The sequence below is a fragment of the Cnephaeus nilssonii genome (genome assembly GCF_951640355.1).
Source record: "Cnephaeus nilssonii genome assembly, chromosome: 22".
In the NCBI taxonomy this organism is placed as follows: Eukaryota; Metazoa; Chordata; class Mammalia; order Chiroptera; family Vespertilionidae; genus Cnephaeus; species Cnephaeus nilssonii.
Window position 1 is genome coordinate 26,687,980 of NC_137093.1, and position 19,095 is coordinate 26,707,074.

Consider the following 19,095-nt stretch of genomic DNA (forward strand, 5'->3'; position numbering starts at 1 on the left):
GTTGTTAGAGGTCCATGAAAATGTTTTAGTTTTTTTTTTCTTTTTCAAATTAGAACAGAAGTGAACATTTAGGTCAAGGAAAATGTCTTTTTTAAAAAAAATATATTTTATTGATTCTTTACAGAGAGGAAGGGAGAGGGATAGAGAGTTAGAAACATTGATAAGAGAGAAACATTGATCAGTTGCCTCCTGCACACCTCCTACTGGGGATGTGCCTGCAACCCAGGTACATGCCCTTGACCGGAATCGAACCTGGGACCCTTCAGTCCGCAGGCCGACGCTCTATCCACTGAGCCAAACCGGTTAGGGCAAGGAAAATGTCTTACTATACAACATTAAGACAATAAATATAATATCTTTATACAAATGCAGTCATGAAATAGAATGTTTAACATTGTTTTGTTGAGAAAGGGACCCAGGAGGCAACAGTACTTTGCACCCACAAAAGTCCTACTGTGGTCCTGATAACGTCCACCTTAAAGGGTTATTGTGAGGATTAAAGATGATAATTAAGTAAAATCCCATGTATTGTGATGGCCCATGGTAGACGATCGGTGAATGGTCATTATCTGTGGGGGAGCAGAGAGAGTGTCCCTCACCAGCTCAAGCCCCTTTAACAGCACCTGCGCCTTGGCAAGTTGGTAAATTATTGAATGTGCAAACCCGTGAAGGGGCCACCCAGTGAGTTCAAAGGAAGGTCAGCACTAAGGAGCTGCCCTTTTCCCTCATTTCTTGCTCTAACACCTTTGCGGGCTCTGGGGGCGCAGCGGGGGGGTGGGGGGGTGGGTGGGGGCAGGCACTTGTGGCCTCACTAAACAGAGGGAGAGTTGCTGAGGTGGAGAGGAGGGGAGCCTTGAGGGGCGCTCTGCCTCAATGGTTGGCCTGTTTGGTAAAGGTCCCTAGCTGTGACTCCCTGACTTTGTTAGGCAGAGGCCTGGTGTCCACCTTGGTGGAGAAGGCAATGCCTATGCAGAGTTATTTAAGAGGCCCAGGTAGCCCAGACCTTTTTTTTTTTTTTTTTTTTTAAATTGAGGTGAAATTCACACAACATAAAGTTAACTCTTTAGGTGTATAATTTAGTGGCATTTAATACATTGGCATTGCTGTGCAATCATCCCCTCTATCTAGCTGCAGAATGTTTTTATCACCCTAAAGGGAAACATGTGATCATGCTCTATTTCTTCCTCCCTCAGCTCCTGACAACCACTAATCTGCTTTCCGTCTCTATGGGTTTACCTATTCTGGACGCTTCACGCATATATAGGACCATCATAGGTGGCCTTTTAAAAATAATATATTTTTATTGATTTCAGAGAGGAAGGGAGAGGGAGAGAGAGAGAGAAACATCAATGATGAGAGAGAATCATGGATCAGCTGCCTCCTGCAAATCCCATGCTGGGGATCGAGCCTGCAACTCGGGTATGTGTCCTGACCGGGAATTGAACCATGATCTCCTGGTTCATAGGTCGATGCTCAACCACTGAACCACACTGGCCGGGCTTATATGTGGTCTTTTGTATCTGTCTTCGTTCACTCAATATAATGTTTGCAAGGTTATCCATGTTGCAGCAGGCATCAGCACTTGATTTCTTTCCAGAGCTGAATGACATTCTGTTGTGTGGATGGACTCCATTGAGTTTATCCTTTCATCAATTGATGGACATTTGGGTTGCTTTCACCTTTTGGCTATTGTGAATGGTGCTGCTATGAACATTCATGCACAGGTTTTAGTGTTGACATGTTTTCAGCTCTTTGGGGTATATACTTGGGAGTGGAATCGCTGGATCACGTGGTTATCCTATGTTTGTCTTTTTGAGGAACCAATGGGGGACATCTGTAATACTCTCAACAATAAAGATAAAAAAAAAAGAAAATCACCAGGAAGAGAAAATGCATTTACAGTATTTATTGAAAAAAGTCCATGGACAACTGAACCCTTGCAGTTCAAACCTGTGTTGTTCAAGGGTCAACAATATATATCTATAATCTCCCTACTCTTAAGGAATTTAAAGACTTCAAGTGGGAAAGAAAAGTCTTCAAATAAGCTATAAAGTAATACTGTGTCTTCCCCAGGTTATATATTAGCATCTGAAATAGGGACTTTCTGGAGACATTAACCAAAGGGTGGTTGGTTATTCCCAGGAAGATTAATTTTTTTTTGAGAGGGAAAGTAGGACCAATAAATGGAAGTTGCCAGGACGTAGATTTTTGTTCTAGTCTAACAGAGACGTTTGAGAGCATTTGGAGGTGGTGAGCTCCTCATGTCCTCGGAGGTGACCAAGCAGGGACCGGCTGACATGTTGATAGAGGAGCTTCCTGGATCCCTTCGAAGGCTCTCTTTTCCATCCCTGTTCCCAGAAGCCCTTGCCCTCTTTTCTTTGGGTGGCTCCCTCCTTCGGCGGGACCTGGCATCCTGCTGGCGTTGTGGGACCGAAGGAGGCTGCCAGGGCAGGTGCCTCCTGCAGGTGACCTGGCACCTTATCTCCCCCGCCCCCATTTCTTCCCTGCCTCTTCTGGCTGACCTCCTAGAGCAGAAATAACCCAGGGCCAAACATTAACTGTGAAACCATAAAAACACGTGAGGCTCAGGTGGCTCCCAGCGGCCTGGACTCTTGGTGCCCTGTTATTAGGAAACGCTGGCTCTGCTCCCGATGGGTGGGGAGGGTGGGGCGGCTGGAACGATGAGGGGGACCCACCACTCCAGGCTTCCACCCTGGCAGAGCGGTGGGCAGAGGGTGCCTCTATTGCCTGAGGACTGTTTAGAATCTGAGCCCGGGGGCTTGGAGAGAGAACACAGCAGCATCTTTCAGCATCAACAGAAGATGCGCCCTCACTCATGCAATCAGGAGCTTCCCTAGTTTGCTGTGGGCCCTGATGGACATGCACATATGTACAGTGATTTCATAGGCATCTACATAGGACTGAAAAGACACGCTTACCACTCATGTCCCTGGCACTATATCCATCCATATGCTCTCTCTTATTCACCACCAGGACCTTGCACAGTGCTTGTAACATCAGGACATCTTCCTTGGACTGATGGATGAATAGTGAATGAAAAGTTTATGTATGACCTCCCACATACTCGTCCACATGTGTATACATTTAAAAATGAAGTTTTTATTGATTTTTAGAGAGAGAGGGAGGGAGAGGGGTAGAGAGATAGAAACATTGATGAGAGAGAAACATCATGACTGGCTGCCTCCTGCACTCCCCACTATTGGGGATTGAGATTGCAAACCAGGCATATGCTGTGATCGGGAATCGAACCGGCAACCTCTCGGTTCCTGGGTTGATGCTCAACCACTGAATCACACTGGCCGGGCCACATGTGTATACATTTTGAGGAAGGTACCTGTGAAACCCATGGATGTTCACAGTATGCCTATAACACACACACACACACACACACACACACACACCCACACATACACACTCAAACTAAACAGAATAGCATCAATGCACCTATACATACACATCTGCACCTGCTAGTCATATGTATATGAATATGTGTATGTATTTACAGATTCCCCAATGACCTTGCTAAACAGCAAAGGTGATGGCTGTGAGGAGAGAATATGGTTCCACGGACTCAGAGCAGGCCAAGTTGATATTTCAGCCGGCCCGTGGGCCGTATAAGACCCGCAAAATCATTTGGTCTGGCCCTGGCAAGGCATTAGGGGTGAGTTAATTAAATGTTTGACCAAATATAGCAGGCTAACTTTTAAGTGGATAATTTTGTATGGCCCGTGAATGATGTTATAAATTTCCAAATGGCCCTTGGCAGAAAAAAGGTCCCCCCTCCCCCACCTTAGAGAATGGTGATAAAAGAGGGGAGAAAAACAACGGTAGAGTCTAAAGGGAAGAAGCCCCAAGCAGGGTAGATCCAGTGCGAGGTATTTATAAAGTGTGTGTGTGTGTGTGTGCACGCGTGTGTGTGTTCACATGTTGAGGGGTGGCCCCAGGCTGCAGCTTCTTAAAAAGGGGGCAAGGCTGTGATTTCACTGCATGCTGCACACCCCGAAGACCAGGATCTGGAGGCCAGAACTCCGGTGCGAGCTTCGGGCTCTCCCACAGCTGGCCTGCCACATGGTCTGAAGGAGATGGCTTCACCTCCCTGTTACGGGCCTCACACTCCCGCTAAGTGGTCTGCCTGCCTCACAGGGAGGATCAGGGAGCAAAGAGAACTCACAGGAGCTTTGAAGAGTGAAGAACTTCTAGTGGCCAGGGCTCCTTTCTCAGCCTGGCGCAAGGCGTGTTAAGTGTCCCGGCATCCTGCACACTGAATCTGTGCACAGGAGGAGCGGTTGAACACAGCACAGTCTCAGCTCCAGAGTGATATAGTAATAGTATAGCGAGGTGGTCAGAGGGCTGTGGGTCCCAGGGCCTCGGGGAGTCAGACACGGGTTCATGGAGGAAGTGAGGATTGGCAAAGTTTAGTTGGGGGGGCGGAGGAGTTGGGGTGATGGAGGGTTAGGGGTGGAGGGTCAGGGATGGCAGCTAGACCATGGAGGCAGGAGAGAAACAATGCCTCCCAGAGTGACAAATGGTAAAGATTAAAAGGGGAAATAGGAGAAACAAGGTTAATTTTTGAGTCCTTTCTGGAACTGGCCCAGGCCAATGGTTAATCGCCTGACCCTTTAGGAATTACTTGGACCCTGTCCCAGGCATACGCGCACACACAACTGGAGGATGTGGGGCGGCCCAGAGCAGAGCTGAGGGGGGCTTGGAAGTCACCCTGTCCAAGCCAGACCCTTTTCCGGAGGCAAAACTGAGCCAGGAGAGGAGACTGGGTTAGCCAGGGAGTTAGTGGCAGAGCTGGAATTTGAACTCAGGAGTCCCCAGTCTACTGCCTTTTCTGGATCTTAAAAATGGACGGGGGGCTGGTGTGGCCCAGTGGTTGAGCGTCAACCTATGAACCAGGAGGTCACGGTTCTATTCCCGGTCAGGCACATGCCCAGGTTGCGGGCTCCATCCCTGGTGTGGGGCTGGGGTTGGGACTTAGGTTCAGTAATGCTGCAGGTTTGGATCCTGCCTTTGTATGCATTTGTTGATGGTTTCTGGGTACAGAACCTAAGAAGGATAGAGAGATAGAAACATCAATGAGAAACATCAATTGGCTGCCTCCTGCACCCTCCCCGCCCCCCCCCCCCCCCAACTGGGGATCGAGATGAAACCCAGGCATGTGCCCTGACCAGGAATTGAACCAGTGATCTCTTGGTTCACAGGTCCACACTCAACCACTGAACCACACTGGCCAGGCTAGAACAGAATGTTTATAACCAGTCATCACAATTCTCTTCAATATCTAGAACCTTTGGATAGTATAAGAGACGTCAATCAAAACATAATCTTCCCCTTTGACCAATCAATTTTTAATTATCTTCTTACTCACTAACATTAGTTGATAAGTAAGAGAAATGACTTCTGAATTATTTCATTGATAACAAAGTCTTCTAAGGAAACAGTGTTTTATTTAAAAAAATATTTTTATTGATTTCAGAGAGAGAGATAGATAGAACATCAATGATGAGAGAGAGTCATTGATTGGCTGCCTCCTGCCTATTGGGGATCGAGCCTGCAACCTGGGCACGTGCCCTGACTGGGAATCGAACTGTGACCTCCTGGTGCACAGGTCGCCGCTCAATCTCTGAGCCACACCAGCTGGGCAGGAAACAATGTTTTGTATATACGCAGATGTACATCCACACACACTGCCTAGCTACCAACACGCAAACACGTGTCTCCCTGGGCACCTCTATCCTGGCCCACGTGCTCCTGGAAACTTGCCACACATGCAAGATATCTTATCTACCCAATTGTGCACAGACAGCAAAAACCAAGCCAAACCACAATAAAACCACCCCCACCCCCACCCCCTTAGAAGACTCTTAAGTTTGGAAGGACAGAAACGAAGTGGAAAAAATAATAAATAATAAGACTATTAATTGCTATTCATTGAGTGCTCACCGAATGCTTGTGGTTAAGTTAAGCACATTACATATACTGTCTTCATCTAATCCTCTCAGCAATTCCATCAAGTAGATTTTAGCATCCCTTTGTTTCCCATAGGGAGACTGAGGCTGTGGTGAAATCCAGGAGCCCCAGGCGTTTGCATGCACATCCAAGTTTGGAATCCTTGTGGTGTACCTCGCCCGGGGTCACACAACTAGTAAACCACAGAAGCAAACTTTGTTGTTGTTTTTAAATCTTTATTGTTGAAAATATTATATAGGTCCTCCTTTCTTTTCCCCTCCCATTCACCTCTTCCAGCCCACTCCTCCCTCCTCAGACCCTCCCCAACCTATTATCTGTGTCCACGGGTGACGGGTATATGCAGACACGTTCCTTGGTTGATCTCTTCCCACCCACCCTCCCCTGCCTTCCCTCTGAGGTTCAACAGTCTGTTCATGCTTCTATGCCTCTGGGTCTATTTTTGTTCATCCGTTTTTTTGGTTCATTAGATTTCACATGTGAGTGAGATCCCGTGGTCCTGGTCTTTCTCTGACTACCTGGCGCTCTTCTTCAAGGCATGTCTTTCAGGGGCCAGACTACGTCAATGTGAGAGAGTACTGAGCAGAATACAGTAGGGAGTGGTGGGGACTGAGGAAAACTGGAGAGTTCGTGTCCCACGGAAGCCATTCAGGTGCTTTGAAAACATGGTGCTGGCCAAGACAGTTGTCTGTGGTTGAATTTGTCCCTGGCACCAGGAATTGGCAACGCCTGTCCTACAAAGCCCCATTCTCTGAAGGAGGCTCTCCTGGCACCTCATATTTCTCTTTTCACAACACACCATTTTCTAGTACTTATTTATTTAGTACAGGCTTTCTCACTAGGCTGTAAATCTGTTTGGGCAGGTACTTAACTGTTTTATCTTCAAACTCTATTCCTAACCTTATCACAGAACTGGTACGTGGTAGGTGCTCGGTAAATATCTATAAAACCAGCAAACGAGTGGACGGTTAATAAGTGATCGTTGAGTGAATTACTCTACGGGTCCCTCAGTGATGCTATTTGATTTCATTTTATTCCATTCTCTGAAAAAAAAAATTACAGCACCAGCCTCACAGCTAATGATTTAAATTCTTTAGATCCCAGTTTACCCAACCTGTTTGGCTCAGTGTTATGAGCTGGTCGAGCCCCTAACATTCTTCAAACAACGTCCTTCAGGTCTTTCAGGGGTGTTTAGGTTGGGAAAGGCAACTAACAGCTCTGGAGTCATCCGCTCTTCGGTTCATGTAGGGAAGTCAACAGAAACCCTTGTACCATCTCACACATATATTTAGATCTTTTCAAGACCCTTCAAGTCCCTGGTCTTCCTTTTTGTAACGTAGGGCTAGAAGGCATCATTGTCTTCATTTTATAATGAGAAAAACTGACATCAGAGAAGTTAGAGCTACATAGCGATCTTCATCAACAGAACCTTCACTAGATTATGTGTATTATTAGTCCTCCCTCCCATACCAGAGACACACGTTAATCATCAATGGCCTTCTTTCTACTGAACTTCAACTCTGCCTCAGAATCCTACTTAGCACAATGTTCTATTACCAACCATTACTAGACAGTTGACACTTGAGATGAAGACTATTGGCCTATAGTTGAGGATCCTTGCTTCTGCTATCAGGGATTTGCTTACTTTTCAAGAAGGTCTGAGGCTCATAGCTAATCAATACCAGATTGCTCCACCACTAGGAACCTCAAGGGTATTATACTCCTCCTCCTGTCTCCCCCCGCCCATTTCATTTACCTTTCAGGCTTTCTGATTTTGGCTGTCCCAATCTTGCCTGAAGGATGCTGGGAAGGATGGAGGCCTCCAGTACTTCAAGGGAGTTACAGAACGGGGCCCCCTGACTCCTGATCATGTCTGTTCTTAGCTTTTGCGGACCCTCACCCCCATCCAGAGACTTCAGACCCAGACAAGGCACAGGCAACTGAATGGTCTTGGGGGGGGAACTATCTCAGTGAAGCGTTGGGTCTCACCACAAGGTGGCGCTGTCGCTTCCTTTGCTTCAAGTTTCTATCTTGATGGAAAACATCTGAAATGTGCACACACTATCACTCAACAAATAAAACTGTGACTATCGTGTGGCTTCACAATTTAAACTGATGATTTATTAGACTGTCCTATTTCAATTTCTATCAGATTTCAGACAGTTACAAATAATTTTGTGTCTCTGCTGTGCCTTTGAAATAATGGCAGTGTGCTACACAGGGAGGATAGGGGCTCTAAATTCTAACCCCAACCTTACACACATGGACTTTCCAGAACTTCCTGCCATCCCCTAGGTTCCTTCCAATAAGTTCCCTGAAAAAGCATATCCCTGCTGACACTTTGATTTCAGCCAGTGGGACTGGTTTCAGATCTCTCACCATGGAGTCAAAACCATAAGAGACTAGCCCGGCCGGCGTGGCTCAGTGGTTGAGCGCCGACCTATGAACCAAGAAGTCATGGTTTCACTCCCAGTCAGGTTGTGGGCTTGATCCCCAGTGGGGGACGTGCAGGAGGCAGCTGATCCATGATTCTCTCTCATCATTGATGTTTCTATCTCGTTCTCATGATGCAAATGATTGAGATGGATTTTTTTCATCAAATACGAAGACTTAAAAATAAACCAAGCAGCTAGTTTAATACTGAATTGAACTACAGTTAAACATACTGCATTATTATATACTTGGAAAGTTGCTAAGAGATTAGGTCTTTAATATTCTCACCATCCACAGAAAACGTGGCTTACATTCATTGTGTGTGACGAAAGCATTTAACCTTATTGTGGGAATTATTTTGCAATATACACGTGTATCAAACCATCAGGCTGTACACCTTAAACTTACATATTGTTTGTTATATCTCAGTTATACCTCAACAAAGCAGGAAACTATGCTGAATTGACAAAGCTGTCTAGTTTTATATCATTCAGCATTTTTTCCCTTCAAAATGATTGTTTTAAAGTGTCATTGATTTGTTTCCCACCAGATTAACCAAACTTACAATTCGCCGAAGTTGCTTATTTTTGCCCTGGAGTCTGTGACGGTCCCTGACCCACCCCAGGTGTTCTGTAGATAGACTCGGAAGCCAGGTAGCTCCCCGGAGTGTGTGCGCTCCCCACCCCAGCGGTGAAGAGGAAAGTTTCCCAGGGAGAGGGTGTGACAAGGCACCCAAAGTGATTAGTGCTTCTTGCTTCAGACACAGGTGTGACCCGAACAGGGTGGCACCAGCCTCTTAGACCAAAGTCTTCTTGCATGGAGCGGGCGAAAACAGGCGCCTCCTGACTCAGCTGGAGGAGGGGCGGAGTCCCAGCCCAAGGCCCAGTGTTCCTTCCCAGATCCCGCCCCACGGAATGGGGTTGGCCTCCTGCATCACCCGAGGACAGTCAGCTCAGGGCGGGGGTGGGACTTCCCCGACGTCACAGACATCCCACGACTGCCCTCCACCCCGGGCTGCCTCTTGTGCGGCAAATACTTAGGAAGCACCAGCTGTGTGCAGGATGCCGTGGTGCTCCAACTTGTCTCTGTGCTCCTTGTCTCATGATGTGCTTTCTTTTTTCCCCCTTTATTTATTTTTATTTTTAAAATATATTTTATTGATTTTTTTACAGAGAGGAAGGGAGAGGGATAGAGAGTTAGAAGCATTGATGAGAGAGAAACCTCGATCAGCTGCCTCTTGCACACCCTCTACTGGGGATGTGCCCGCAACCAAGGTACATGCCCTTGACCGGAATCGAACCTGGGACCCTTCAGTCCGCAGGCCGACGCTCTATTCACTGAGCCAAACCAGTTAGGGCTCCCCCTTTATTTTGTTAATCCTCACCTGAGGATAATTTCCCATTGATTTTTAGAGAGAGTGGAAAGGAGAGGGAGAGACAGAGAGAAACATCGATGTGAGAGAGTCACATCGATTGGTTGCCTCCTGCACGCACCCTGATGGGGGCCGGGGGTTGGGGGGAACCTGCAACCGAGGTACGTGCCCTTGACCGGATTTGAACCCGGGACCCTTCAGTCCACAGGCCAATGCTCTATCCACTGAGCCAAACCAGCTAGGGCTCTCCTGATGTGCTTTCTGTCCAGCTTGCCCAGTTTGCTCCCTTCTCCTGGATCATTATCACTGGTCTTTCCACACTCCACTCACATCACTCTTCTGGGGAGCTTTCCCCAAGTTCCTGTTTCCCAGGACTCAGGCCCGTTCGTGTCTTTTCTGGAAACTCTAGAGCACTGTGTGGGTGTGTTGGTCATAGCCCTCATCACCCTGTATGCTATGGAGGTCCGCTGTTTCCTTGTTGTCTGCTTCCCCTCTAGTCTCTGACTCTTCAGAGCTACAGGCCAAGTTTGCTTGATCTCTGTATCCCCAGCATGCTTCACAATTCCAGGCACATAGCAGGAGCTGTGTTTATTTCTAATAGAAGTAGTTCTATTAATGGAACACTTGCTATGTGCCAGGCATGGTGCTACGTATATACCCGATGTGAGCTCACCGATCGTTACAGTAACTTTGTGAACTCGGTGTTACCACCCCCATTTTGCAGAGGAGAACACTGAGGCTCAGAATGGTTAAAGCACACTGCTCAAGGTCATACCACCAGCGAGTGACAGAGCTTGGAGTCGGGTCTCTTAGACTCCAAAACTCTGTTCAGTACATTAGCCATGAAAAAGAGAATCAGTGCGTAAAAGGCGCCATGCTTGGCCTGTGAGAAACCTTCAGACAAATCAATATGTAGCCTGCTTTTAAAAAGGTTTGTATCCTGCTAGGAGAAAGCACAGGTACGTGAATACCTAAGGTCTAAGGTGAATCCACCTCCCATAGGGTTGAGAGGAGGAAGCAGTTACTTCCATTGAAAGTAGAACCCTATCCAGGTTGGCTCAGTGGATGCAGTGTTGGCCCGCAGACTGATGGGTCCAGGGTTCGAATCTGGTCAAGGGAACGTACCTTGGTTGCAGGCTCAATCCCTGGCCCTGGTTGGGGCATGTGTGGGAGGCAACCAATCGATGTGTCTCTGTCACATCGATATTTCTCTCTCCCTGTCTCTCCCTCTCCCTTCCACTCTCTCTAAAAATCAACAGAAAAATATCCCCGGGTGAGGATTAACAAAAAAATAAAATCAATAAATTAAAAAAAAAAAAGGAAATGGAATATTGAAGAGGCTTCACAGGGAGAGAGGAAGACTCCTCGGGCTCTAGACACTGGCTGAGGGTGAAATGGGGGCAAGGATCAAGGAGGCGGTCTTGGGGCAGAAGGCCTGGGCTCTGGTCCCCGCTGGGCCACACCGCCTCATTGGGCCTCCGTGGGCCATTTGTGAAAGGCGGAAGAGCAGTCACATCATCTCGAGCGGCCTTTCCAGGCCTCACATTCAAGCCATGTAATTTCCAGGTCTTTGCAAGAAGCTGAGAGAGCTGGGACCGAGGTGGGCAGATTTGAAAATGCAGCCCAGGTGGCTTCCTGGAGGCGGTGAGCTGGCTTTCCCAAGACTTCAGCACCAGGCTCCTGGGTGGGGCTGGCTGAGGAGCTGTGATGGCTTTGTTACAGGTATGTAATCAGAGAGCTGTGATAACAGCCTTTGATACTCTGCTCTCTTCAGCATTTTTTTGCAGTGGGGGCATGTGGGCATGACCTAGGTTATCGCCTAAATGATGTACCTTCGGAAAGGGGAGTGTGTTGTTCATTGGCCTCTGAAAGTACCAGACTTACAACGCGATAAGGCTCAGGTATGGGCCTTGCTAAAGGTCGCCAAGAAAGGGCCGATTCCAGCCCTGGAATCTCCTTCCCATCCCTCCACCCACAGGCTGTCAAGACGTGGGCCCCTGTCAGAACCTGAGTCTGGCACAGCTGGCAATGTGGGCACAGGGGTCCTAGCATGATGCCGGGATCCCCGAAAGGATGAAGGAGGCCAATGGGCCGAGAGACCAGGGAGGTGCGGGAGGAAGTGTGCTGTTAGATCTCATGGTTTCACAGAGAAGCAGCAGGTTACAGAGGAGAAAGGATTGGTCAGGGGGACACTGTGAGGCAGGGGTGACCTGGATGCCTGCATTTGGAGTTCCCTCCTAGCGTATTTTTTCTCCCCCAGAACACTCTCTCTGGGCACACCCCCCTCCCCGCCCCGCTTTTTCTTTCCAACTTTATTTAGGTATAACCGACAAATAAAATTGTATATATTTAAAGTGTACAATGCGGTGATTTGGTATATGTATAATTTGTGGACACATACTTTTAAAAAAATTTAATGTATTTTTATTCATTTCAGAGAGTAAGGGAGAGGGCGAGAGAGAGAAACATCAATGATGAGAGAGAATCATTGATCGGCTGCCTCCTGCACACCCCCTACTAGGGATCGAGCCCGCAACCGGAACAGGTGCCTCCACTGGGAATCGAACTGTGACCTCCTGGTTCATAGGTCAACACTCAACCACTGAGCCACACGGGCCGGACAGAAGACCATTCTTTGGCTGAGTTTCTCCCTTATTGCTTCGTCTTCACGTTTTTGGTGACTCAGCAGGGACAAGGTCTGTTTGAAAGTGTGCAGGAGAAGAAAGCTCTCTTTCCGGGGAGCCAGTTTTGTGGTTCACTTATCTTCACATGTGCAAACGTTGGGTGTGTCATCAAGTCCATTTCCTTCACTGTCCTTCAAGCCCTACAGATAATAGAGCCAAACAGGAGCCCGAAGACATGGATTTCATCCCTAACTCTCCCACTAGCAACCTGGGTGACCTTGACCAAGGTCCATCCATTCTCTGGGCCTCAGTTTCTCACCGGTAAACTGTAAGGCCTGTTTCCATGAGACTGTGTTCTCCCACGTCTTTGCACCTTCCTCCTACAGCACCTGGAGCAGTGCCAGGCACCCAGAGGACACGCAGGTGATATTTGCCGAGTCAGTGAATACACCATGGAGTCAAGTTTGAAGATCTCCTGCTTGGTTGGCTATTCAGTGATCATAGGGTAGTATTTATTTTCTTTCTCTCTCTCCATTCCTTCCTCCTACTATCTGTTGAACGTGTAAATAATACGTGGTTCATAAAGTACACATGCAGTCTTCCAAATTTTCTCCCTGAAGGCAATCAGTTTTGCCAGTTTCTTGTATATCCAGGCGATATATTTTTTTCCCCAAGAGATATTTTTTAATGCACTTGTAGGCAAATATGTACCTACACTGAGTGGCCAGATTATTATGATCTCTGAACGCATAATAATCTGGCCACTCAGTGTATATCCTATATAATAATCCTATATAATAAAAGGCTAATATGCAAATTGTCCCCTCGACCAGGAGTTCGACCAGCAGGCAGGCTGGACAACTGCCCATGTCCCCTCCCCCTGGCCAGGCTGGACGGACCCCACCCATGCATGAATTCATGCACCAGGCCTCATATATATATATATATATATATATATATATATATATATATATATATACACACACACACACACACACACACTGAGTGGCCAGATTATTATGCGTTCAGAGATCATAATAATCTGGCCACTCAGTGTATATTTTTCCCCCACCTCCTGATATTTTACAATAATTTTAGCATACTATATGTCATTTTGCACACTTTGCTTTTTTAATCTAACAAAATACCTTTGAGACCAATCCATATCAATATGCTAGAGCTTTCATTTCTTTATGGCTGCACATATTGTTCTTCTAGGTGGATAAACTGTGATGTATTTAACCCATCCTTTATGGATGGGCATTTAGGTTGCCCCTAATCTTTTCCCATTATACATACTGCGGCAATAAATAACTTTGAACAAAGGTCATTTTTGTCCTTACGTAAGCCTATCTGGAGCACAAATTCTAAAATTGTTGGGTCAAAGGGTGTGTATGTGTTTAACTTTTTAGTAGACTTTATTTTTTTTAGGGCAGTTTTAGGTTCACAGCGAAATTGAGCTGAAAGTACAGAGAGTTCCCACACATCCCCCACCATCATCGGGGCTCACTCTTGACATTGTACATTCTATGAGTTTTGATAACGTATAATGACATGTACCCACGATTAGAGTATCATATAGAATAATTTCATTGCTCTAAAATGTCACATTCTCTGTGCTCACCTATTCATTCCCCTTTTCTCTCTAACCCCTGGCAACCACTGATCCATAGTTTTGTCTTTCCCCAGATGTCATATAGTTGGAATTATAAGAGTACATAACTTTTTTAGATGGGCTTCTTTTAAAAATTAATTAATTAATTATTAATATACTAGAGGCCCGGTGCACGAAATTCGTGCACGGAGGGGGGTTGTCCCTCAGCCCAGCCTGTACCCTCTCCAATCTGGGACCCTGATCCCAGGGATCGGGCCTAAACGGGCAGTCGGACATCCCTCTCACAATCCAGGACTGCTGGCTCCCAACTGCTTGCCTGCCTGTCTTCCTGATTGCCCCTAACCACTTCTGCCTGCCAGCCTGATCACCCCCTAACCACTCTGCTGCCAGCCTATTTGCCCCCAACTTCCCTCCTCTGCCGGCCTGGTTACCCCTAACTGCCCTCTCCTGCAGGGTTGATCACCTCCAACTGCCCTCCCTTGCAGGCCTGGTCCTTCTCAACTGCCCTCCCTTGCAGGCCGGGTGCCTCCCAACTGCCCTCTCCTGCTGGCCATCTTGTGGTGGCCATATTGTGTCCACATGGGGGCAGGATCTTTGACCACATGGGGGCAGCTATATTGTGTGTTGCAGTGATGATCAATCTGCATAGTACTCTTTTATTAGATAGGATAGAGGCCTGGTACAGGGGTGGGAGCCAGCTGGTTTGCCCTGAAGGGTGTCCCTGATCAGGGTGGGGTTCCCTTGGGGCGTGGGGCGGCCTGAGAGAGGGGCCTGTGGTGGTTTGCAGGCAGGCCACGCCCCCTGGCAACGCAAGCGGAGGCCCTGGTATCTGGAATTTATTTTCCTTCTACAATTGAAACTTTGTAGCCTGGAGCAGAGCCAAGCCTGGGGCTCCCTCCGAGGCCCACAGCCATTTGTGTTGGGGTTATAATTGAAACTTTGTTGCCTTAAGCGGGTGGGCCCGGCCAGGGTGTGCGAAAAGCTTTGCTTTCCCTGTTGCCACCGGCAACCCTGGCCTGCTCTCTCAAGCTCCATTCTTCCGCCATTTGTTTGAATTTGTTTACCTTCTATAATTGAAACTTTGTAGCTTGAGTGGAGGCTTAGGCCTGCAACGGCTGGCAGAAAGCTTGGCTTCCTCTGTTACCTAGGAAACCTTGCTCTCTGTGGCCGTAGCCATCTTGGTTTGGGTTAATTTGCATACTCGCTCTGATTGGATGGTGGGCGTGGCTTGTGGGGTGTCGGTGGTATGGTCAATTTGCATATTTGTCTATTATTAGATAGGATTTTTTGATAGTTTTACAGATATCTCCCATTTCCCCTTGTTACTCCCCTCCTCCCATGCCTTACCCTCTTCCCCCCGCCTGTCCGGTCTTCACTACCCTATTGCCCGTGTCCATGGGCTCTGCACGTAAGTATATAAGCTCTTTGGTTTATTTCTTCGTCTCCCAGCCCCACATCAAGGTATGTCAGTCTGTTCCATGCCTCCCTGCTTCGGGTCTTGTTTTGTTGGTCAGTTCATTTTGTTCATTAGATTCCACAAATAAGCGAGATCATGTGATATTTGTCTTTCTCACATTGGCTTCTTTCACTTATTAATATATAGTTAACATTCTTTCATGTCTTTTTTGAGGCCTGATAGCTTATTTCTTCTTATCACCGAATAATCGTCCATTGTCTGGATGTACCGCATTTTATTTTTTCATTCATCTACGGAGGGACATTTTGGTTGCTTCCAAGTTTTTGCAGATATGAATAAAGCTGCTATAAACAGCTGTGTCTGGTTTTTGTACAAACATGTTTTTAACTCCTTTGGGTAAATACTAAGGAGCAGAGTTGCTGAATCATATAGAAGTATGCTTCGTTTTGTAAGAAACTGCCAAGCTGTCTTCTAAAGTGGCTGTACGATTAAAAAAATATTTTTTATTGATTTCAGAGAGGAAGGGAGATGTAGAGAGAAAGAGAGAGAGAGAGAGAGAGAGAGAGAGAGAGAGAGAGAAACACCATTGATGAGAGAATCATTGATCGACTGGGGCTTGAGACTGCAACCCGGGCATATGCCCTGACCAGGAATCGAACCATCCATGACCTCCTGGTTCATAGGTCCACGCTCAACCACCGAGCCATGCCGGCTGGGCATGGCTGTACCATTTTGCATCCCCACTGGCAATAAATGAGCGTTCCTATTGTTCCACATCTTTGCCAGCATTTGGTGTTGTCAGTGTTTTGGATTTTGGCCATTCTAATAGGTGTGTAGTGACATCTCATTTTAATTTGCAAATCCCTAATGATACAAGACGCTGAGCATTTTTTTCATAGACTTATTTGCATATCTTTATTTGCATGTCAGAAGGTATCTGTATATCTTCTCGGAGGAGGTGTCTGCTCAGATCTTTTGCCCATTTTAAAATTAGGTGTTCATTTTCTTATTGCTGAATCTTACGAGTTCTTTGTATATTTTAGGTAACAGTCCTTTATAGCCAAAACCGGTTTGGCTCAGTGGATAGAGCGTCGGCCTGCGGACTCAAGGATCCCAGGTTCGATTCCGGTCAAGGGCACAACCAAGGGTACCTTGGTTGCGGGCACATCCCCAGTGGGGGGTGTGCAGGAGGCAGCTGATCGATGTTTCTAACTCTCTGTCCCTCTCTCTTCCTCTCTGTAAAAAAATCAATAAAATATATTAAAAAAAAAAGTCCTCTACAGATGTGTCCTTGCAATTTCCCCGCAGTCTGTGGCTTGTCTTCTCATTCTCTTGAAATCATTTTGATAGATGTTCTCACATTAGTCTGTTAGAGGCGGTGCTGATCTATGCTCCCACCACTGTGGTGTGAGAGTACATATTTCTCTTACAACATAATATATTACCCATCTTTTTGGTGATTGTTTCCAGTCTGGGAGGTATAACATAGTCTATCCCTGTAGAATTAGTTTGCATTTTTCTTTTGGGAGGGAGATGGGGGTAGCTGTTAATATGCTGATGTGCCGTTGGTGTTTCCCTTTACACGAACCATTTATCTTTTCGATTGGGGTTGGTTAGGGATAGTGAGACGACGGCTGAGGAAATCCCCGTGGGCTGAGTCAGAGCCGAGTTCAATACCCTCACAATCTCGGCTTCTGTGCTTCCCGCTTACTCACGCTTCTTTGGCATCTGGAACCATCCACTGCCGGCAGCCGCTGTGGCTCAAGGCCCTGGAACCTCAGGGACTCTGTTTCTGCTGCTTTGACGGGTGTTTTGTTTGTTTCGTATTTGGCACTGAATGTGGTTTCCCCAACACGATCACTCTCTTCCAGGGTTCCTCCTCCAGGAAGCCGCATCCTCTTTAGTCAGCGGCAGCTTGAGGTGTCATACATCACTCTTTTACCGACGCCTGCCAACTGTCATCATGAAATAACACCGAGTTACTCATCCTTGTAAGTATTTTGGAGTTGCCTTTGATTCAACAGTACTGTCATTGTGAAGACTGAAGTTGTTCCGCTTGTCCGGCACACAGTATATGTTTTCTTTTTTGTACCTGTCTCCTGCTCTGTGAGGGCAGGGCTCCAGCTCGGGGGTCCACATCTGGAGGTCTAGGTAAGGTGATGATGATAAAGATAAAAGTTAACACGTTATTGAGCACCGCATATGTGCTTGGCAGTGCACCGAAATGTTTTCCGTATGTTCTCTCATTTATGTTATTATTATTATTATTATTATTTTAAAAATATATATTTTATTGATTTTTACGGAGAGGAAGGGAGAGGGATAAAGAGTTAGAAACATTGATGAGAGAAACATCGATCAGCTGCCTCCTGCATACCCCCTACTACTGGGGATGTGCCCGCAACCAAGGTACATGCCCTTGACCGGAATCAAACCTGGGACCCTTCAGTCCGCAGGCCGACGCTCTATCCACTGAACCAAACCGGTTAGGGCATATGTTATTATTTTAAAAAAATCTCTGTGATGTCTGGTGTGTCATGCAGATGGGACGTGGACAGGAAACAGATCTAACTCTCCATTCAGAGCTCTTTCATTTATCCATCCATCTGTCTATCATCCATCCATCCATTCATCCATCCACCCAGCCAATTTTTGACTACTTGTATTTCAAAAAGGGCTAGAAACACACCCCCATCCTCATGGCAGCATTATTCACAATGGCTGAAAGGTGGAAGCAATCCAAGTGGCCATCAATGAATGCATGGGTAAACAAAACGTAGCGTGTACATACAATGGAATTGCTCAGCTCTCAAAAGGAAGGGAATGCTGACACATGCTACAACATGGATGAGGAACCTTGAGGACATTATGTGACGTGAACTAAGCCAGTCACAAAAGGACCAAGACTGTATGATTCCACTTGCATGAGGTGCCTAGAGTAGCCGAAGTCATAGGGCATGTGGCAGGAGACAGTGCGGATAATGCTGCTGACTTTTGCCTGCACCTGGAGGTCTAGGTAAGGTGATGATGATAAAGATAAAAGTTAACATCTTATTGAGCACCACATATGTGCCCAGCTGTGCACCAAAATGTTTTCCGTGTGTTCTCTCATTTATGTTAGATATTATTATTATTTAAATATTTTTTTATTTATTTCATAGAGGAAGGGAGAGGGAGAGAGAGATAGAAACATTAATGATGAGAAAGAACCATGGATCAGCTGCCTCCTGCACGCCCCCTACTGGGGATCGAGCCCACAACCCGGGCATGTGCCCTGACTGGGAATTGAACGGTGACCTCCTGGTTCATAGGTCGATGCTCGACCACTGAGCCACACAGGCTGGGCCATAGTTTTATTTTTCACCTCAGCTGGTCCCTCCCTATTGCGGACAGTCTCTCTCCACCCACACTTGCCCTTTCCCGGTACACCACTCACTCTCATCCTACCTGACTCACTCCTCTCTCGGGGCCCTGCCCAAACCAGCGCTTTTCCACGCCTTCCTCCACCTTCACTCATCCCCGGGTCAAAATCCTTGCTAGGAAGGAGCATTAGTGCTTCTCTTTCAAAACACATATCATAATGCTAGTTTTATAGTGTTTGTCTCTGACGATGGTCTGGAAGCTTTGTGAGGGCAGGAAC